Raw genomic sequence first — 23,824 nt, 5'->3', positions numbered from 1 at the left:
ATTGTTTATTTACTGCTGAATGAGACATGAGACAACGAAGTTTCTACACAATACAAGCGATGAGCCGAGGTCCTCTTCTACAGCAGCTGTACGCATGCATGTGAGTGAGAAGGAGCACAGAGGGGAGGGGCGAGGGTAGTAAAGTCGGAGCCATCGTAGAAGCTACATTCAAAATCATGTCACGGTGAAACTAAATATTTAGCCAATATACAAATTCACTACTCTTCCCATAAAAAGCTGCTGACGTAATACGGACGTTGTGATAGGTCAGAAAGCTGCCAGCTCCAATCAGTAGCAAGCCTACTACCATAATTCCAATCATGTAGAGGTCTTCCACATGCTCTACAAAAAGAATCGACAGACAACTTGCCACTTGTTCCAAAGGTCAAACCCATATCCAGCCACAAACGTACCGCTCGGATAGGCGGGCTCACCATTGCTCGTTCTTTTTGTCAAAAAAATGTGGTCGATTGCATTGAGAGATGAACTGATCAGATCCATAATTCCAGAGGCTCCTAATAGATTCACAAGACCTGACAAAACAAAGCAACAGCAAGGACAGATACAGTGGGAAAGAGGGAGCAGAGAAAATGCGACCGCCCTCGTTGAGAAGCAGAAGAGAGTAACAAATTTCTAAATCACAAATTTCACAAATATTGCTGTGAATCTGGTCAAAATTAGCTTTTTTTTGTGATTTGTTGCTAAATGTTGCAAAAAGTTGCTGTTTATTTCAGCATGCGCAACTTTACAATCGGCGCTCCATACCCGTGGCACCGGAATCCTGCAGTTGTTTCCTAGAGTGCTATTGGTGAGTTGTTATGTGATATTGTAGGCTAAGCTAAGTTTAGTCTGTGTATAAGCGTATACTGTGGGTTTATGAAACAATATAATAGGCCCTCCTTGTACGCTGATAACCCTCTCAGAGGGTTCATACTGATATGGTTAACTTGGCATCCAACATGAAAGATGTAAGAAATGTACCATAGTTCTCCAGCAGAGACGTTTCATGTTGTTAGTTTACATACTGTGGTGTACAGGTGCACTACACAGCTGTACGCCTCCCCTCTGACACAATCAAAAAGCAGCTCAGATTTAGGGAATAAATTAAACCAATGCTGTTGGAATCTGAAACCATGATGTTTCATTAATAATTACTGAACAACTGAGCATTTTCAGCTTGGAGCCTTCTTACTGGATTTTTTCAGGATATCCACAGAATAACGTAGTAACATAACATATGATGCCTAAAATTTCAAGAGGGACTTCAAATAGTTTGTTTTTAATCAGTAGTCCATAAATGTAGTGATGCTCAAATTGAGGTTTGAGGAGAAAGAAAATTCAGTTTTGGATCTTGAGCTCATAAAGTTTGGTTGTCAGTACTCTTTTATAAATGAGTCGCATTAAGGATTGCTGGGTATCTTGAGATGCTATCGCCATGTGGCAAAAATATGAACAACTGAAAACATAGTATTAATGTGTATATCTATATGTAGGGTGACCGGTTCGAATCCAACCTGGGCCATCACTGTGGGATGTTGAGCAAGTCCCTGAAACCCAACTGCTCATGTTGTACGTCACTTTAGATAAAAGCATCTGCTAAATGAACTTGTAATCTTCTGTATGAATAGAAACCCTGAAGCTGGGTTGGGTTCAATTATAATTGTAATCGCGTAATTGATAAAAAAAAAAAAAAAATGACAATTATGGTGTGATTATAATTGAAAAATGATGTCGTTGCTGTAATAGTAAATAAATTGTAATTTAGTTTAGATAATTGACTGGAATTGCCATGAAAATTCTATAGAAATTGTCAATTATAATTTAATGCAAAACTGGGGAACCATGTCACAGTTCTACACATATGTAGTTAACAATTATTAAAATGTCTGTCATATCAAGTTTTCCCACATTTTACTATATGAAAAAATGTAATCGAGGTATACTGACACAAAAAAAGCTCAGACGCACACACCAAAAATATCATAATTCTAAACTTATATTTTCATTGATTAGGAAGCCTAACAAAGTAACCAATAGATATGAAATAAATGAGATGATAGATATTTGTTTTTAGTGTATTTTACAGCTGATTTAGGACCAGTTATCATAAGACATGCTAACAGAAAGCTAACACAAGAGGAAGGTAAACTTTTATCAGGTTATATAATTCAGGCTCAGTAATTGTGATTACAATTAATTGTAATTTAGTAATTGTAATTGACCTTCTGAGGATAAAAAATAACTGTAATCGGAAAAAATGCTGGTCACTGTAATCGTTACTGAATTTTAATTGAACATGGACAATTGAGAAAGTAATTGTGACCGAACCCACTTACCGTGACATACACTGTGTTAGCAGTGACTGTAATTAACTTTTTGTCTAGCTAACAAAAAGAGAAAAAAAGAGTACAAAGAGCGTGATAGCATCTTACACAGTGGCTTTCTGTCCTTAATTTAAACAAAAAAGTACCTTTAGGGGAATTATACTTCAATCCACAGCATGGGAAGTGATAAATGAACAGATGTAGTGTATGCGTTGTTCTCACAGTCTTTAGGATTTGTCATCTCCGCCCACACGCTTCTGTAAATGAGGGAACCAAAGTGAGCTTCAAACATTGGCATTGTCGTGTATTACCATACTAATTAAAATACCATCAAACCCTACGAAGCACCTCCCCCAGCACTCCTGAGTCACTAACACTGCTCCCTCTGCTCTCCCTCCGACCTTTGACTCCCAGCCTGACACTGGTTTCATTAATCCTCCGTGCTCTCAGATGTAATTAACGTGCCGATGGAGCAACCGGAGGTGAATCTCAATCATTGAAGTGGTGACGGTGTGGGTGGCAGCGCCTCCATCCTCCCACATGACCGAGCCTGTCAGTCAAAGGCAAAGTGGCAGCGGAGGGAGCGGAGTGTAGGAAATGTTAATATTAACATCCCCGCTTACTTCATGATGTGAGCTTTAATTATTTCTGAGCCACTTTAACAGAAAAGGCTCTTTTCTGCTCGGTTTCGGATGACAGCGGAGGTGAAAGCGATTTTATTTGAGTGGGTTTTAAGTTTGGGTTTTACAAATAGAAACTTGTGATTTCACTAAGTGAGCAGTGGTGTGTAAAAACATCAATGTGAACTTCATGAGCACTGTGTGCGTCACAGAAAGAAGCAAACTAGGAAGGAAGCTGCTTAAAGTAAACCTGTAGTGAATTTTAATTACAGCTCTATTAAAGATCATATATAATACTATAGGTTTGTTGGTTAAAAGTCAACACTAAAACCTTTCCTTTTTGTTTAAATGTCAAATGAAGGATAATTTATGTGGTATTACCAGTATAAATATTATGTATTGCTATTTAAAGAAGAAATCATAGTAATAAATAGATTTTTGGTGAGAGAAAACCTTTAGCAAGCAGTAGAGTAACGTGTGCATTTCTACCATTGTCCTGCTGTTCAATAACAGGGTCTTCATCCTCTCATGCCTCAGTGTGAATCTCAGAAAAGTTATGTAACACATGCTGAAACAATGCAGCTGACAAAGGTGATATGCACATCACATCTCCATCTGCCCTTCAGACGATCGAAGGCCCTCTCCAGTCATCCTGGCCTGACTGACTCGATGATTAAACATTGCTTGGACCTGAGTTGCATCTCTTCTCTCTGGAAATGCCTTAACCTCTTAAGCCCCTGCCACTTTTCTCCAAAAATCACATACCCATAACAAATAATGTTTTTCTAAGCTTCTACATGACCCACATGTCTAATTTTTGTTGAGATTGAAGGAGGACCCTTAATGGTTACAGATGACGTGAAATTTTGGAAATATATGATTCTGAGTGACAGTAAATCATGTTTTAAATATAGAAATATGTAGTCTGCCCAAAAAAATCCTGGAGATTTTACATCAAATATAAAGCCAATTCTAAATAGCGAAGGCTAAAAAAGCTGAAATATTTGAACTAATGTATGGACATCAACTGCAGCAGGTTTGGTGATAATAAACAATAGGCCAAAGATAGACATGTTTTTGAACAAAAAAGTTCAGGCAGAAGCCCACTGTGCCACAACTGTGCCAAAGTTTTCCACAAGTTTGGAAACAAGTGTGTAACTGTGTAATATGTCAGTCAAATTGATTCCAGTCATTGTTAGTCTTATGTTCTACCACTAGGTGTTGCCATTTGGCTTGAAATAAACTTATCAATCTTTATTCACGTCTCTGAGTCTGCAGTGTCATGCGTAATGCTATTCTGGGTTCCACTCTTTGGTGCTGTGACACATGGGTCTAGTTCAGCATTGCTTTGACCAATCAGAATGCTTGACACAGCATTGCAAAGCTCAGAGCCTGTAGATATTGGTGATATCAAACACTATGGGACCGGGCTTTAGCCCTAGCCAGTCAGAGCTGGATAAAGGAGGGACAAGCCATTTTATACATAAACTCTGAATGCTCATTGGATGAGCTGAAAGGTTAAGTAAGCTATGGCAGCAGTGGGTAAGCTGCATCACATAAAATTAGGACATCCACACCTTCAAATGTCTCAGTTTGGGAGCAATGTGCCACTCTGTGCTCCATGGTAAGAAGACGAATAAGCACAAGCTCTAGCATTATGTACGTTGCCTGGCCAACCAATATTAATATTCCCAAATTTCAGATTGTGGTCCACAACTGCTTGTAGCAGGATCGAATAAAACCCTTTGGTGTTGTAATACTCAGTGGGAGCCAGAATGCCAGTATGGGTGGTATCTATTGCACCGACAACCTGGAGAAACCTCCATTTGTCCCAAAAAGGTGGACGATATTCCTACAATAGGTCTCAGATGGAGTTTTGATGTATTCGTCTTTCATTATCTTATTCAGGGGTGTCCAATTCTGGTCCTCGAGGGCCACTATCCAGCATGTTTTAGATGTTTCCCTCTTCCAACACACCTGATTCAAATGATTAGGATCGTTATCAGGCTTCTGCAGAGCTGGATGAGGAGTTGATCATTTGAATTAGGTGTGTTGGAAGAGGGAAACATCTAAAACATGCTGGATAGTGGCCCTTGAGGACCGGAATTGGACGTCCCTGATCTAATTAATGGCTGTAACAACCTCTTGCTCAATACTGTAAACAGTAGAGACACCTGTGGCCGGTTTGTTCACATTTAATCACAACTTGATAACCTTTACCTCTCGGGGGGCACGCATGAAGGTCCACTCTAACCCTCCACCACCAATTCTCCTTCTCCTGATTTGCTACTCGCAAAGAGGTGACGGAAAAAGCCTAACTTATTTTCTTTGACCAATGGATCTTTCCTGGGTTTCTGTTTTTCTATCTAAATAAGTCTCTACTCTAGTAATGGCCCCCTCAAGTGGTTAGCTCATATAACTGCACCAGAAGCTGTTTCTAGCGATTCAGCTCTGAATGCAAACCGAGCCAATCCAAGGTATAGAAACGCTGTCCTCCACCTATTTGGACTGAGTCCAGGACTACTGGTGTGAATGCACCCTTAGGGTTCAATGTTTGGCCCAAGGACACATTTTTAACAGACATTTCTTTGGGCAACCTGCGTGTTGGCTTAGTTTGCTAAAAACTTTACTTACGACAAGAACTAGAATAAACCCCGTTGAAATAGTACGACTTTTGTCACCTGTCCTCAAGCTGTTCAATCAAAAGAACTGGGAGGAAAGTAGAGAAAACCTTACGACATGAAACGCCAGTGATGTGGTTGATGACTAGTACAGGAACCCTTTGATGGGCTCTGTAGACCAGCAACCTATCAGTGTCACGAACAATTACGTAAGCAAGAATAGACACAGCATTTTAAGGTGGTGGTTTGTTAGCATCCTTTTGACTCAGCATTAGCATCATTAATCCTTTGCTTTCTGCCTTAGTCTTCATGTCCTAATTACCCGCGGGCTTCATGTCACTCTGTGCGAGTCTGTGTCCGAGCATCAGTACAAGTTGAACCTTTTGGGAAATTAGTTCATTTTTTGTTAAAGTGTCTCAATAATTACACTGACACGGAGGTTAATTGTCTAATCTCCTTTGAATTAAAGGCATCCTATTGAAATCCCTGCACAATCTGTTCCAGCAACAGCAGCGAGAAGATCCTCTGTAACCAGAGGGGACAGTCTGACCTAAAAAAAGTTATTCTTCCCTCTTTGTGACACCAGCAGCTCCAACAAGGGACGCTCAGGTAGGCTTTATTATGGTTTGGCAGGAATTTTCTAAAACACAGAGCACTACTAAAGAAAAGTAATTCAAGGACATTTCTTTAGCACCTTTACAGTAAAAATGCCAGACTTTCTGCCAATCTTTAAATCCAAATTATTAGCAGAAATTATCAGAAGATTCCAGTTAACAAAGATGTGTCCTTCACGCTCTGAGCCATCACTGTATATGCCTAATGACAAAACCTTTTGGTTCATTTATAAGCACGATAACTGTATGCGCTAGCTGTAATTACAGCAAGCGTCTCTTTATACGTACTTCTGAGATCAGGCCACTAATGTAAACTCAGTAATTGCTGAGGTGGCAAAAACTGGGTCAAACTGAATCAGCATGCGAGCATAATAGATTATCCGTATTTCAAAACCATTTAAGTGAAATCAATAGTCTTTAATGGCACTTTAATCAGAAACGTGTGCTTTATTGAATTAAGAGAAAAGTATTACCGTATAGTTTTTCCTGTGGCAGCGAGCCTTTTTTCAAGTACCAGGTAGAGCAACCACAAAAATCCAAATTTGTTGTTGGGGAGACGTGAAACAGGGAATAGTTTGAAAGACCAACTTTAGGGGGGGTACAACAAAACAACACTCAAATGTAGGCTACTAAAACTAAATTCAAACAGCTGGTTATTTCCAATAGAACCAAGATTTCATTTACAATTATTAGGATAAAAATAATTCATATGCGTCAAGGAATAAAACAAAAAGGTTTTTCTGTTTGATATAATAATTGTGTTTACTGCAGATACAGGTATGCAGATTTTGATACGGCTTGTTAATGGTCCAGTATTGTGCTATTTTATAAACACACACGCTGAAGGAGCGTTGTATCACAGCAGCAGTAAATCATACTTACTCATCTGACAACAGAAATAATCCATTTAAGACGATAGTTCATTGTTTTGTCCAACCATTGCGTTGTATTGGGTCACAAACGTCAGATCATCCAATAAAGGTGATATAATGGTTCCTAAAAGTGGAACTGTTGTGAGCGCTCTTCGGTTGATCTATAAATCGACTGTAATATCAACCTGCCTTTGCTATGTTTGTTTTACCTGTGAGGTAGTTTGAGAGGGAGGAGGTCACATTCTCATGTAGGGGAGGAGGAGCCACGATTGTCAGGAGAAGGAGTTTTTTTTTTTTAATATACTATAATGTCAGATATGTTCAAGTACACACTGAGGAGCAGTGGGCTGCCACAGTGTAGCGCCCAAGGAGCAGTTAGGGTTAAGGGACTTGCTCAACATCCTGCAGTGATGGTCTAGGTGAGATTCGAACCAATGACCCTCCGATTACAAGCCCTCTAGGTCCCCCACTGCCACTGTATCCCCTAATGACATAATGTTGGGTCAAAAATCCAACTGGCCCGTTTGGAGATTACTTTTTATAAACTCTGGAACAACAAGTGATTAAAAGTGATTTTTAAGTTTCTTTAAGTTACAGTTACACAGTAGTGTTATGATTGTGAAGAAAAGGGTCGTAACATGACACAAATAACCTTATTTAACTACCAACTACTAAAAATATTATTATCAGGTTACATCCTGTGTATACTGCTAGTTATTTATATTTTACTCGAGTATTATTGAGTATATTGACAGGTCAAGGACGTGTGAATCAGGATGGTTTGGATGATTGGTGTATGTTTTGTATATCTTCATATTGAAGATATTCAAAATATGGCTTTACATTTAATTACCAGAACACATAACCTTATGATAAACTCCCTCCTGTGTCCGCTCTACGTGTTCAAACTGGTCACTCTGCGGCCCAGGAACCAACACCTCACCCTCCCAGAGTTCCATAAGCCTAACTTGACGTCTGATGGATGTTGCCCTACATTCAGAGGTGATGGATGTGGGAGTCATGGCGAGTAGCGAATCAGGAGAAGAAGAATTGGTGGTGGAGGGTCAGGGTGGCCCTTGTATTTGTTCATGCGTGCCCCCCCCCGAGAGGTAAAGGTTATCAAGTTGTGATTAAATGTGGACAAACCAGACATGCAGCCACGGGATGACGAAGGACATGAAACTGACACGCAAACACACGGGGACACAGAGCAGGCTCTCTAGTCTTAAGTTTTCTTTACTTCTCCGGTGAAGAAATAAGAAAAACAAATAATACCTCATGTGTGCACCTTTCCATAATAGAGGTATAGGGTTCTAGGGTTCAATGGGCACCAGGAGCAAAATGCAGGCAGAGTGACTCAGTTTGGGTTTTTGAGATAGAAGTATCACAGAGAGATGTCTTGATTGGTAGTTCGACCATTTGTAAAACTCGTAGGCTACGTTCACACTGCAAGCCTTAATGCTCAATTCTGATTTTTTTTATTTGGCAGTTCACATTATCATTTCAAATGTGACCTGTATCAGATTCCAGTATGCTTGCGGTTCCAAACTGACTCCCATGCGTATTTTTGCGTTTGTCTCAAAGTTTTTAATGTAGTGGAATCGGAGAATGAATGAGCAGGTGGGCGGGGATAAAGAAAAAGAGAGACAAATATTTTGTTTTGGCTTTTTGTAGTGCTGATTTGCTTTTAAATACAGACCAGTTATAATATGAACCTTCAAGTTTTGACCCGAATCAGACAGAACAAAACCCAACCTGACAGTTAAAACCTAATTTTTCCTCCTACATATGACATATTTACGCTTGATTTAGTGGTAAACCCACTTTTATTAACAGACAACTGTTTATCTGTCAACATCAGATCAGCGCACGGGGAAACAAGCGCACGTCAAACACACACCGGCACGCAGTTCACGTAAGAGACAGTGGATCTATTTACATAATCCATGTATGAAATACAAGGATAATCCATGTTCTTGAGCAGAAAAGGGATTGTGTCAACAGTGGATGCTTCAAGCCTGTCCGTCTCTGGTTCCATGGTGAGCAAACGACAGCTGTTACTATAGTAACGTATAAGTAACGTCAACTTATTAAAAGCACATCAAATCCACCTTGGCCGTTCACACTGAGATCTCATTGAAAAAAATCCAATCTGTATCTGATTCAGGATCACACATGAAAGTGGTCTTAATCTGATTTGAAAAAAATCAGATTTGAGTGTTAACACTGCTATCAAAAAATCGGATCTGGTCACTTGACCCTCGCTTTGGGCCACTTTTGCCTGCAGTGTGAACGCAGCCTTTGACTCCATTTCATCATAAAACTCACTGACCTGCTCCTCTGGTTTGAAACCAAAACAAGGTTTTTATTCTGACGAGTATGAAAAGGATTTGATATGAAATTATTGTGTCTATTTTTTGACAAGGATGAGTGAGGTTATTATTTACATATATAGATATAGCTGTATATCAAATGGGCAACTGGCAGCCCATGTCATGACTGTAGGGTGTGGTGGTGGAGGACCCAAGGGAAGAATAAGATGGAGATATTAGGTAAGCATAGCATTCATAAAACCAGTCCATGTTTATTATAAACTAACTAAAACCCAATCCATAAAGCCAAATGAGGCACAAGGAAACCAGAGCACAAGGGAAAAACCGCAGCAGCACAAGAGGAGGGAAACATTGACAATGAATCAGCAAACATTGTGTGTCCAAACACTCAGCTAAATAGTGAGGGAGGGTTGATTGGGAACGGGCCACACCTGGGTGTAAAACAGGAGGGCGCTAATCACTCACAACCCTAACGCTAGTGTAGTTTTCCTGTCCCTGTCATTTGTTCCAGTGTCAGATAGATTAGGGTGATCAGCCCAGTGATTTAACCAAAGAAAACTATTTACATTTTATTTGTAATGAAAAATGGTCACATAAATTAGCACTTCTTATTTCTTCCTTTTGGATGAAATGTGTTATTGCAACGGCTGAACCAAATTTAAAATGGCCATCAGTCAAAAATCATTTTAAGTTCAAATAAAATTGTTTTGAATAATGCAAAAAAAAAAACTTGTATTTCTTTCTGGCATGCTGAAGGAGAACGCATGAGAGGAAGCGACCGAGTAATATTGGCAAAAACATCGACCAATCAGCATCGAGTTGCAAACGTGTGGAAAACTTTTGACCTTTTTAATTGGTTTATATTGCAAGCGCTACTATGGCAACTGTTGTGATTGACAGCTCACGTTCTACAGAGATCATGTTTTTAAGCAAAATGCGCTGCTGCTTTCAGGGTCTGTCCTGTCAGCGGAAACAGACCAGATGCATAGGCGGAGTTTGAGATTCTTGCAAGGGCGGGCAAAAAAAAAAGCATTAAATATATAGTACATCTCGAGATTCGCGATTTATTTTGTAGTCCAAGCTCCAGGACGCAGAAGTTACGAGAGGATAAGTCATAATGTTGGGTTGTTGGATGTAGTAACCCACACGCTTCATTACACCGTCTCCCAGCATCAGAACCTTTTCAAAGTGTCTGGTTGAGTTTTATTTTTCACAGAAATGTACCCACATCTGTGGGTAAGGTCATTTTTGTGTGTGCGCAGCACTTCAAGGATGACTGCTTCTGCAACCTCCACCAGTATAAAGAAGGATTTGCCAAAAGACTTTGTCTGATTGAGGGTTCAATTCCTTCTATCTTTGGAGACGACGAACAGAGCACTTCGGTAAGCTGTAAATAACGCTAAAAAGTGTGATGATAAGACGTCCCTGTCATTGTTTTGTTAGCATTAGCAGTTGCACCGTCTTCATATGTTAGCGCTGTGTGCTCGTTTTAGATCCTTGATGATATGGCCTACGTGATTTAATTTAAGTCTAAAGTTTTCATTAGTAATTTCATTTTGCCGTTTTTGTCTCAGAAAAGACTGTATTAAAATGCATTTTGTGACGTTAGCTTGGCGCTAGCGTTAGCTCGGTGCTTGTGTTAGCTCACTTGTTAGTGTTCTGCAGGTTCATCATCTTCATTTTCATCTCGCTCCGCTGGGTCCGACTCTGGCTCAAACATGTAAAGCTGGATGGACAAGTCTTCTGTTGTTGACATTTTGTAAATAACGTGTGAATAAACTTTTTCTGCGCCGCTACATAGCCATATCTCTTCTATCAAACCACAAAAAAGGCCGAGCAGGGTGGAGTTGAACCTGGAGAGGGGGCGGGGTATGAAGTGTCTCATTTGCATTTAAAGAGACCGCACCAAAACGAGTTGCTCTTAGAAGCACATCAGAAAAGGGGTAGAAAAGGGGTGGAGCTATAATAATGAGGAATTCAGACCCAAGCATTGCAGTTCCGCTTTATATAGACCACAACTGTATGATTTATATGTAAAAAGGAAGGATTTAAAACCATGATTTGTCCCCTTAAACATGGAGTGATAGACTAGCTGAGCTGGCAGTTATAAATCACTAAGTTAGACACAGGTACGATAGAAAAAAGGGATACATAAGGATTAACAAACATTAAAACTTCTAACAACATAGATTATGGCATTAAAAGTCTAACAACGTTACGCCGCCTTCGTTGAACGCTGAATGCATGCACACTCCTGGCGGCCAGTGAAGGCCGATTTTGTTGGGGAGGGGGGAGGAGATAGCACAATAACCACTTTATAACCAGACAGCTTGTTTTCTCTGTGGATCATTACAAACAACAGACTAATGAGTCTACGGAGCACCAGAGGTGTCCGCCATGTTGGAATCAAAGCTCTGAGCTGCTCCAGGAAGCAGGAGGGTCAAATGTCGACTGCGGTGATCCATTAATACTGGTCGAACTCTGCGTATGACCAGATGTCCATTTAAACGGGACAAACGGACTGAGCTTGTGAAAAACTGGGACAAATAAATGGTTTGGAAACCAGGAATGTCCCACGTAGATCAGGACACCTGGTCAATCTACATTACACAGCTCGCCGTGTGAACATAGAATTGTTTCAACAGCTCCTGGATTCGCCGGTGTGAACGCGCTCTCAGCGTTGGTAACCCTATTTTGAACCTAAGTAAAGGATGTGTGTACTTTGGCTACCTGTGATGTTTTTACCACAGACGTGACAACAAGGACCGTCCTGACTCTTACATCAGGCTGTCCTTCACAGGTCATGTGACTACATTTGCTCCGTGGGGCCATCCATCTTTACTTAAAGCCTCAGCACTGCTGACTGCTGCAGCGTCCCCTTCAGCTGCAGAAAGTGAGTGTGAACACACACACCCTCAGGGGCCAAACAATGCATTCCATTTAGTGTTTAATAGGTTGTCATAGCGCGGCAGACGGCCCGTGAGAGTGATTGAATAAACCATTAGCATCCCTCCTGTCGCGCTGCCTACGAATTGCAGGCAGGGAAGGAGGGAGACTTATAAATATAAAGTGTGTCTTTGAATATGACGGCCTGTCACCAGTGTGATTGCTGTTTCCCTGTTCTGTCACACCAATGGGATGTAACCGTATACTTACTCATGATGCTTCATAACAAATTACATTTATTTCTGATCGCATTTAACAGACTGTCCATTTCCTAATTCATGGTTTCAACTGGTGATCAGTTAAATAAACCATATGGCCATTATGTTGCTTGTCACCAGTTCAGTAGACACCAGTTAGACGTTGGATAGATGTGCAACATTCCATGATGCAGGACCACTGCCTGCCTTACTTTGTGCCTTTCCACAGAGGTCAATCAGTGAGACTAAACATGTAACACATACATATTAAATGCTTCTGTAGAATTTATTTTTGGTGTATTTTTTGTTGCTTTTTAAACAGAATGGATTTCATAGTTCTAGACTGAAACTTGACTTTCTTGTGTGGAGGTCAAACTGCAATCTTTCCTGCAGGGCGTGGCCAACCACTGACATTCCATGAATGATCTCCTCATTTAATCTGTGTTCATTTCTTCCTCTGTGTAATGAAACCATAAGCAAACAATCCAGCCATGTTGATGTGGGCTATATTGAATTGCTCATTTTCCCTTTTTCATTTCTTTTGTCTGTCAAAGGAAGCGTGGGGCTGACCTTCACTGATTATTGTTTGTGCTACACTCGCTGTCACTTCACTATCTTCCCTCCTCATGCAACCGTTTGTTCATCATCTGCCTGGCAGCCCGTCATCTGGGCCCGTCAACCCACAGAGTACACAATCAGCACTCATCAACCCTTTCATTACTTTACATATCATAAAGGATTAGATGGTGGCTCAGCGTGATCACACAATGACAATATTCATGAATCTATTCAGACGCTGGACTCACAGACTATATATTTATATATTATTTAACAGCTCCCATGAGGAAGTTATTCCTATAGTTTCTCTCTCCCTAAAGAGCCTTTGTGATTATGTCAGATTATTTCACACACTCTCACTAGCCTGAACAGACTCTGATTTCTGTTTGTTTGCAAGCATAAACTGTCCCAGAACTTTAAAGTAGTGTTAAAGAAATTTTAAATATTCAGAATTTTCTTTTAATTTAACTTTAATACCAACCAGTGTTATCTGTGATCTGTATTTGTCTAGCAATTGCTGATTCACAATTAATTAATTTCCAGAGACAGAAATGGCTCTGAGACGCGATAAACCAAAGGTTTTGGTAGAGTATTGCAGATTTCCACCATAATTTCATGATAAACGTTTGGTTAGACGTGTAGTAGGTGTTAAGATGACGCAAACACAAAGATTATCATAAAACAAAAAACTAAAACTAAAAAAATCTAACTATTGATTGCACTGTTTTAAATTCTGAATCATGGAAATAAACAATTATTTCAATTTTGTGCACGAGTTTGGGATGTTTAGTGAGTATTTGATGCTTGTGTTTCTCCCTATGCTGTTTATTTCTCTCTTCTAGGAGTTAGGGTGGACACTAAAAAGTAGGGTGAGAAAGGTGTGGAAATGAGAGCGACTGTAATTAACCTGTAACTAAAACTATTGGCTCTATAGCAGACATACACAAAATGACAGATAAATACACACGAGACAACGTACGCGTAAAACAATTAAAAAAAACTTCCAAAAGCAAAAAATAACAACAAAAACCCACAAAATGGCAATGAAAATACACAATTCAACAACAAAAACATTTGTTCTTTCCTGTTTTAATGCTCAGGTTGGTCTAAATCAGGGATGTCATGGTTACGGCCAGCGGACCGGCCCGATTATACATCACATCCGGCCTGTGGTTGAATAGGGGGGGCATTTTTTATTCTATTTTTTTAATCTCATGTTTAGTTTTTTGTGTCCACCAGCACACAATATGTGAAATATAACCATCCAGTCATTTGTTTTTGGTCTGTCTAAGTCTTATAACATAAAGAAAATTGCTCCGTTTCAAATTTTCTACATTTGTGATGTCACGTGTGAAATCGGGAATCAGTGTTGCCAGATCAGATGGACAATTTCCACCCCAATCACATCTTAAAACAGCCCAAACACAAACCACGAATCTGGCAACACTGTTTGTGACACAATTCGACAAAGCGGTTTGGACAAAACAGTGGACTATCACCTTGAATGGACTATTCCTGTAATCTCTACATGAGATGATGGCAATAAAGCAACGTCGCAGCACCGGTAAGTGTTTGAAGCAGCTGACTCAGCTGCTTTTGCTGTTGAAGCTGCTGTTGCTGCACGGCGCATACACTTCATAAAACTGTGTTTTTCTGACTCACAATCACAATATCGCCTTAAATAGCCACGTGTTTTACTGTAATGTGCAGTTTTTTGGCTGAAAACAACAACAAGAGTGTGTGAATAGCAAAAGACAGTTGCTAGTGATCAACTGTTGTGTGGAGTCATATGTGGAGTCCGCGTCTATAGACACGCCCACTCACACAGCCCGGTTTTAGAATTGGTAAGAAAGTCACTTTTCAGTGGCTAAAACTCCAGAAAACAGACGGGTTTGGGAAAATAAACCTCAAATACTATTTTGTTGGAGTTCTTAGAACAAATGGAGATGTGTGAAAAATAGCATATCTCCCCTTTAATTTTGGTGGAATCCCTGGAATGCTGCCCGCCTCAGCTGCAGCTGAGCTAAGCTGGTGAAAGTTCAAAGGTATCTGGCTTAGACAAGTAAAATGTAGCTGAAGAAGGCTTGTCTCCCCGTTGAACATAATCCTGTGTGATATGGGTGGGAGGGAATAAAAGGGGTTGGGGTTGACTGATGTAGGCTGTACAGTAGGCTAGTGCCATAGGCATGGGTGTGTGGAAATGTGGGTCGGAGTTTACTGGTAATGACTAGGGGTGGGAACCTCTGGGTACCTCACAATACGTGATACAAAGCTCACGATAACGATTATCTCACAATATGACGATACTGCAATTATCGATATGTTGGTCAGAAATCAATCTACGATAATCTATGACATAACAAAAAAAAAAAGATTAAGTGAAAAAATACAATTTTTATTTTATATCTGAAAGACAATAAATTGAATAAGTGTCCTATGAACAGTGATAGTATTTTAGTGCAACATTTCTGTAAATAAGTGTCAACATACCAATGTAAACGAACAAGTATCTCCAATAGTGCTTTTTGTAAACAAAAAATGGGGTCTTTCTTACCAGTGACATCATTATAATGCAATATTTCAGTAAACAATATATTGGTTCCTTCAACAAACAGTGACAACATTTCTGTGAAGACGTACCTGCACATTTTAGTGAAAAAGCAGAAAAGGTTTTGAAAACCTGGCCCCCCTGACCAATTTCACCCTGGCACCCCTGGTCTAAATGCTGACAAACATTAATAATGTGGCCCTCCGAACAATTACAATCACAGTTTTGTGGCTCCCGTTTTGATTTCTGCTATACAGTAACTTGTAATCAGAGGTAAAAGTAAGTACTCATGTAACTGTAAGTGAGTTGCTTTTATAGGAACCAATACTTGTACTTTTTTGAGTAAATCAACTAAATCAGTCATTTTACTTAAGTACATTTTAAAAGAAGTAAAGTAATTAACATGTTTACACCCAACTGTTACTGAGTAAATTTTTTTATTTTATTTTTTTTAAGTGATCAACAACAACGGACATGAAATAAGCAGAGAATCAAATGCATCACAGCATAGCTGACCAATCAGATTAAACGTAATGCGTTTTATAGTTCATAAATGTAGCTATACTTGCCTGAGATTTGTATTATTTTGAATTGAATTGATTTGATTGAACACTTTATTTCATACAGATGCTTTTGTGGAAAATAAATTTAGTTCCAATTGTGCAAGATTGTGTCTCTTCCTTTTTAAGTTTATACATGAGATGTTTACTGTATGCAATGGAACCGTGGCAACATTTATTACCAAAAATAGACATGGGGGGTGAAAGTAACTATAGTAACTTTTACTTTGAGTACTATTTAATTCAGCTACTTTTTACTTGTGGATTTTATATATGACTTACTTCTACTTGAGTACAATTTCAATCAAGTACTTATACTTAAGTAGGATATACAGTACTCTTTTCTGCTCATATTCTGGTCCGATAATGAAGAAAGAGTAGCGATATAGGCTAATACTGTATAAAGGAGGGCCTAAAAGTTTAATAAGCAGCACCTGTTGGCAGGAGCTGGACTGTTAGCTAGCATTTAGCACGGTCACTGATGCTAAACTGAGGTTAATTAAACAAACTCCTAAAGAAAACTTTCCTCCTCATGCCATCCTTAGATTCCTCGATACTTCTCTGCTCTATGAGGCAGTGCAGTAACTCACTGCAGTTATAAATATATGGATCAAAGTTAATAAATTAATATCCAGCAGGCGTGCCTAGAACAGTTTGCAGAGCAATTCATCTTGTGAGCTGATGATGGGCTTTTGTAAGTAAATATGGGAGCAATCCATCGCAGACGACCTTGTTAGTCGCCCCCGAGGTCGGTGCTAATTGGTGGGAGCGACTAAGTAAGCAGACGGTGATGGAAAAGCTTGCTGACTGTGAGAAAAATGATTGGTTTAGGTGCACAGAACGGAGATGACCAGAGTGAACGAACCAGGTAGCTCAGGGGTCACTAACACGATGCCCAAGGGCCCCAGGTTGCCCACATGGACAACGTGAGGGGCCCTCAGGAGCTCTCGTCACCAATGAGCTCCATCTGAAATCAGATCTCACAAAGATAAATACATATGACAGATGTAGTTATTACTTAGTGGAGTTAAATACTGCTGCACCTAAAGTGAAACCGTGAAAATGAAGTATTGAGGAAGTGCTATTCTAACTGGTAGCCCTTTGGTCCAATGCCAGCCCTAGCCTCTTTGGAGCCTCCTTATACGGCGTTTTTTTATAGCAAGTAATTTATATTTACATTATTGTTTTATATTATTATCAGAATCATTTTTAACACTTGCATAGTGGTCTTCACCATACCCACAAAGACGCTTTACATAAGGAGAAAACATGAGCAAAATTACTTTTGACATTGTTTTTAATTTGGATAAAAGGGTTTCACATACACATATAAAATAATACAAACAAGTAAATAAAAGCAAATTTAAATATACAACTTAGTAACAGGTTCAAAATACTAATTATTATTATTAGAGTAAGGCATTGCACAAAAAAACTAAAAAAAAATATAAAAGGCTTAGCCTAAATAAACAAAAAAACAATAATTGAAGTGAAATAGCTGCAGCTTGAAGACTTAAGCGCACACTGTAACTTTGCTAAAAATAGATACGTTTTGTTACATCCAATAATACACAAATGTCCACTGTGCTCTCAAGTGTTTAATTTCTGATCCCACATAAAGCCGTATGCTACACATTTAAAGTGCCTTAGTAGCGGTTTGGCTCATCAAGTATTCTTTTTAATTTAAATACTTGTGACTAAGCATTTGCCTATATTGTCTATATAAGGGGCCGGCCCTGCTTTGGACTATTCAGTAGCTGCTATGAAGTAGATCACAGTTTCAGAAAGTTTAGTGACACCTGATTTGAGGGCCGTTACTGGAGTAGAGACTTCTCTCAGAAGCAAAACACAAACCTGAAGAAGAGGCTCTCATATATGGGTCAAAGTGAGCGCTTAAAGTTAATATCCGGACGATGAAAAGAGAGAAAATTCAAAAGCGAACGTCTTGATGTCCCTCCCTAAACAACTCCACTTCCTCCCCCTGCTTCTGCCAATCTACCAGAAGCCACGCCTCTACGCTTGTGCACGTACATCACATAACAACATAACAATTGGGTCATTGGGTCGCATTGATATAGGTCTATGAGTCATTCTGAGGTAAAAGCCAAAATCATATCTGAGCAGCTATGCTGACCAAAAGTCTATAAGAACCACTCGCCTGCTTTGTCCAGGGTCTTTCTTCTTCTGCCAGCACGCTTGGCACAAGAACTTAGAACAAGTGTTGTATTCTATGTACTGTAACCTTATAACTCCGCCTTTAATAATAATACAAATGAACCAGAATTCTCCTGAAAAGGAACAAGTGGGTTTGAAAATGAATGGATGGATATTTCATATATGATTAAAGTGCACCAGATCAAACAATACAAAATTTAACATTCAAATTTACAGTAACAACACCAAAACTTTAGTCATAAGCTGTTGAGAAAATTAGTTTTTAACCTCATTTAATGCTGACGTCTGTTCTGCTGGCAACATAAACAACCTGTCAAGTCTCCCGTTTTAGCCGGGAAACTCCCGTATTTTACCCCTCTTTCCCACCATCTTCCAGTATTAGTATTTTCCCGTAAATATCCCGTATTTTAATGTAATAATAGTTTAAAAATGCCTTACTACACTGAACGCCGTCACTAGCCTCGCGAGAACTGTCACTCAGGCCATTTCAGGTGGAACAGACCTGGCGGCAACAAACCTGGAAACCACTCAGAAGAGAGATGATGAATGAAGACGTTCCGGCAAAAAAAACAAAGAACTCGTTTAAATACGTTGGAAACTGGAACAGAGAGTTTACCTTCCTAAAGAGCAGCAGGATGGGACACAGTTAGACATTATGTTAGATTAATAACTGAGATTTTAACGTCTACCACGGGGGAATCAACGACGTAAGTCATCAGGAAAAATCATCCAATCACAAGCTCCACAAATATACACTGCTTTAAAAAAGTGTTAAAGAATGTAAAGTCTGTAATGAATGTGTCTAATTAGGGCTGGGCGATATATTGAGATTTAAGATGTATTGAGTTTTCTATTATACATAATGGTTTATTTTGTATCAAAATACTAGTTTTAAGAGTCACTGCTTTTACTTTTCAGAACAGAGTCCTAACTCAGAGCTTCCCCATAACAAGCCATATTACAGATTACATCACTCGCACATACTGTCCCTTACAGGAGAAAAAAACAAAAGTGGCACATATTGTGCAGCTGTTTGTTAATAAATGAGCCTGTGTAGCATTTCGGATCAGCAAATTTAACCCAGAATTCTCTTTCTTCTCAGACTTCATTCGAAATAAAATTATATCGTATATCACCATTTTGAGAAAAAATATTGAGATATGAGTTTTGGTCCATATTGCCCAGCCCTAGTAGGAATGTTCACAGTGACCTACGAGATTATAATCACATAATTGTATTTAGTAAGTGGTTGACAAGTGGCTATTTTAGATTTATTGTACACCTATCCTAAAATATAAGAAATACTGGAGCTTGTTTGGGCGCGTGGGACGGCTCGTAGTGGGCGCCAGAAAATTTCCCTTATTTTCAAATCCAAAACTTGACAGGTAAGCATAAATTGTTCTAGTAATTCAAATAATTTCGCTAAATGACATTCCCTCAGATTTTTGTGAGGGGGGATCGTTATATGGACTTTAATTATAATTTAAGGTAAGACCGTAGAAGCTGAACCTCATGGCCAGTCACTGTGGTACACCAGCATGGAGCAGCCCAGCCCCAGTGTGGGTTTCCCAGCACCACCTTTTGATCCTTGTTGGCTCAGCTGAAGATGATATCACGCTTTCAGCAGTCATATGTCATCCAGACGTGTCAAGTCATATTATCGGTCTGTGAGTAGGTGTGGGTGCGGAGTGGGGTGGGGTGGGGCGGGGCATCTTTTTCTGTTATCATGCTGTCTCGCTTGGGTTGACAGCTCCATTTACTGTGCCGCTGCATTTCTCTGCTGCTCCTCAAACCATAACTCTGCCTTCACTCATGTGAGAAATGGATACAGCTGGATGGTATTTTGGAAAGACTTGGTGGAAGCTTTGCACATGTTACATTCTATTTAACCTCTAATTCAATTCAATCTTAAGGTTATTTAGTTCTTTTTTTAATCACCACAAAAGCTTATAATTTCATTCAATCAGCAGTTTTGTGATTACTCGCTTTGACTGCACTTTGTAACATTCCTCCCCTCCGCCTCCCCCTACCCCACACACACACACACACACACACACACACACACACACACACACACACACACACACACACACACAGCCAGTAACCTTGTGCAAAGATTTACTTTTTGCTAGCTCAGTAGCCAATGGTGTCAGAGTTAATTAAGAGCGTGAAACATGCTAATAAGTCAGTGCGTGGTCTGACAGATATTCAATCTCTATCTAACAGCTTCTATAATCAAAGATGTTACACTTTACAGCCAATAGGATGTCATTGGGATTATCATACTCACACACGTGAAACCTTTGAAACAGCCGAGTTTTATAGTGTCAGTAAAGAGAGCAAATAATAAAGCAGATATATATCAGCAGAAAAAAAACTGGACATCTGGCATATTGGGCATCGTCCCCGTGGGCCGTCAACCTGAAGTGGGCCGGTCCGTCCGCTTTTTTTTTGGCGAGCAAGTGGAGGTAGAAAATGGTCCAAACGTGGCAAGAAAAGAGTGAAAAGTGAATAAAATGGGTCAAAAGCAGTCAAGAGTGACCAAAAAAGGGTAAATAAAGAGGAACCAGGTGGTGTGTAATGGCAAAGGGTAGCTTAAATTGGCAAAATGTAGCAAACAATAGTGAAAAAGGGTAAACGTGGAACAAAAAGAGGCAAAATGTAGGGTAAAAAAAGAAACAAGTGGTATTTATTGGACAAAAGTTAGCTTATGCGAATGAAAAGTGGCCTAAGAAAGGACAAAAATTGGATAAAAGTGTCAAAAAGAACTTGCATTGATATTTATTGGCAAAAGGAAGCAAAAGTCTGAAAAAAGTGTCAGAACTTTTTCAAAAAGGGCAAAAATGAGACAAAGGAAGTTGCAAAATGGCCAAAGGAAATAGATAAAAAGGGGTTAAAAAGTTTCAGTATTTTCATCACTGACACCTCTGACATCCCAGGCCACCCCTGCTACTTACCATGGTACTGTATATTTCTATTACAACAGATCATCTTGACTTGTGGGCTTGGGCCTGAAATCTGGTCGTGGACCCAAACATCTGACTTTTGAAACATCTTCTGTCCAGGTGTTTTTAGGTCAAGCTTTCTGCACTTCTATATTATCTCTGTGGCTCACACTGCCCTTCTAAATCCCACAGTTTGCTGTTTTGTCCATCAATTGACACCAGAGCAGCTGTTTCCATCAGCACAAGTACTTATGAAGGATGCTAAGTTGGCTTACATCAGCACCCATCGACCTCATCAGCTGTCTGGAAGAAGACTGATACACTATCAAAAGTATAGATGTGCAAATTTGCAAATCCATGTAGTATTGGATTTTCATGAAGAAGCCAGGGATCATGTCCTGACGAAGCCAATATTTCAAGGTCTTTATTGTAATTTTTCATGTGACACGTAAAATGAAATTTTTGCCTCAGGGCCAGCAGCACACTATGATTGGGAATGAATAATAAAAGGATAAATAAATATGAATACAATACAATAATTTACAATAATGTGATTATATCTCAAAAACTCAAAAAGCAGTGAAGCAACCAAACAATTTAAACTACAAAATGTGTCTGTTATTTACTGAAAACACTGTCAAAGGTCTAATACCAAGCGTGTCCCCATCTCCCTTTTCATTTTTCTAGTAACAAAACCCTTGGTTGTTTTTTGTGAAACTTATTTTCTGCAGAGATTTTTAATAAACCGAAGTGGGCCTGTATGAATGCACATGGTCACACTGCACCCAGGGTATCAACAGAAAGAGCTTCTTCATTCAGGGACTGTTTGAATATGCTTAACCTTCTATTATGAACCTAATGAGAAATGTTTTTTTAGCTTCAGTGTTATTTCTTCCTAAAAAAGTGTCAATTCTTTCACAATTCTTTCACAAGATACCAGTGTTACCAGTAACTAGGGCTGCAACGAACAACTAACAGTCGACTCGTCATCGATTATTGGAACGATTAATCGAATAATTGGATGATAAATCGTACAATTATTTGCTCTATGTTGATAGAATCTTTTAAACTTGGCTTGGGGCAGATAAGCTTTTTTTTTATTGTGTTAAGGGCAAAATGCTCCCAGACTAGGGATGGGTGATACAGACTAAAAATGTATCCCAATCATTTCTGGTATTTATCACAGTAACGAATGATAAAAATTATGATAAATATAAACAATAAATAAATGAATAACACTATTCCCAACTTAAAGTGTAAACATGTTCCTTACAAACACAAATTAAATTGAATACATATTACTACTGATTCATTAGGGGTGAGTATTGGCAAGGATGTTGCAATACAATACGTATCACGATACTTGGGTCGTGATACAATATTATCGCAATATATCGCAATATTCTACCCAGATAATATCAAAATTAAACGTATAGATGAAAAATGAAGTTGCTGCATATGTTCATCAGAAGATATTGATCATTCAGAGGACAAATTGAGTCAAAACTATTTGCTTCAAAACATCTTATTTATTATTAGTGTTTTTGCACGTTTTCACTGAGATAAAGAAAATACGGTGTTACACACTGTCATCATAAAATAAAGTGCAACAAGTTTCTTTTCACTGAAACTGCTGTGTAGAAATGTTAAAGTAACCATGACAACATAATGACGGCATTGTAACAACTGTAGAACATTAAGGATAAATCACCCTGAGTTACTGATAATGCACAAAACTCAGAAAAAAATTATTCCTCCTATTGTGTCAGTTTTAGCACTGATCTGAACAGAATATATGAAAATAAAATGCCTGCACATTAGGGATGTAACGATTAATCGTAAGGCAGTTAAAAATCGATTCATAGGTATTACTGTTCATATCGATGCTCTGAAAATTGAATCACAGTACTTTTTTTAAACAGCAGAGGGCGCTATATCTATTTATCCTTTTCTTGTCCAGAAATGTAGGCAGCGGGTGGAATCTGCTACTACTTTCTTTCTGGCTGCCTTCTACTCTTAAACATGTTCATAAATGATTCCTTACCCCTTTAGCACCAAAAGAATATCTGTAATATTACGTGAATGTCTGTAAAAGTCACGTTTTTCTATTAGCTCTGTCTGCTAGCATAGCATCTCTTCTTCACTGCATGAATATATGCATGCCAACCGACCACTGGGTTATCAGCGCCCTCTGCTGGTCCAAACAAATATCTGACGTAAATACAGTGAAATGACTGGTTTTTTTTTTTTTTTTTTTTAAGTTCAATTGTTAAGGCACAAAATACATTTTCAGTTGCACTTTTAAAAAGAAAAGGAACTATTATGTAGTTTTGCATTGTTTACTATAGAAGCAGAATTTAAATTAATAGGCTTCTTCATTTGTATTATTCCTTTATTTATTTCATTCAAGATTTATTTTTAGTTGAATTGCATTGTTTTGAATAGTTTATCAAGGGATTCTTTTGACAATGAAAATAAAAGGAAAATAGTACAGTATTTTCTAGTCTTTTC

The sequence above is a fragment of the Gouania willdenowi genome, chromosome 6 (genome assembly GCF_900634775.1).
Source record: "Gouania willdenowi chromosome 6, fGouWil2.1, whole genome shotgun sequence".
Classification (NCBI taxonomy): Eukaryota; Metazoa; Chordata; class Actinopteri; order Blenniiformes; family Gobiesocidae; genus Gouania; species Gouania willdenowi.
This window is presented reverse-complemented; position numbering follows the sequence as displayed.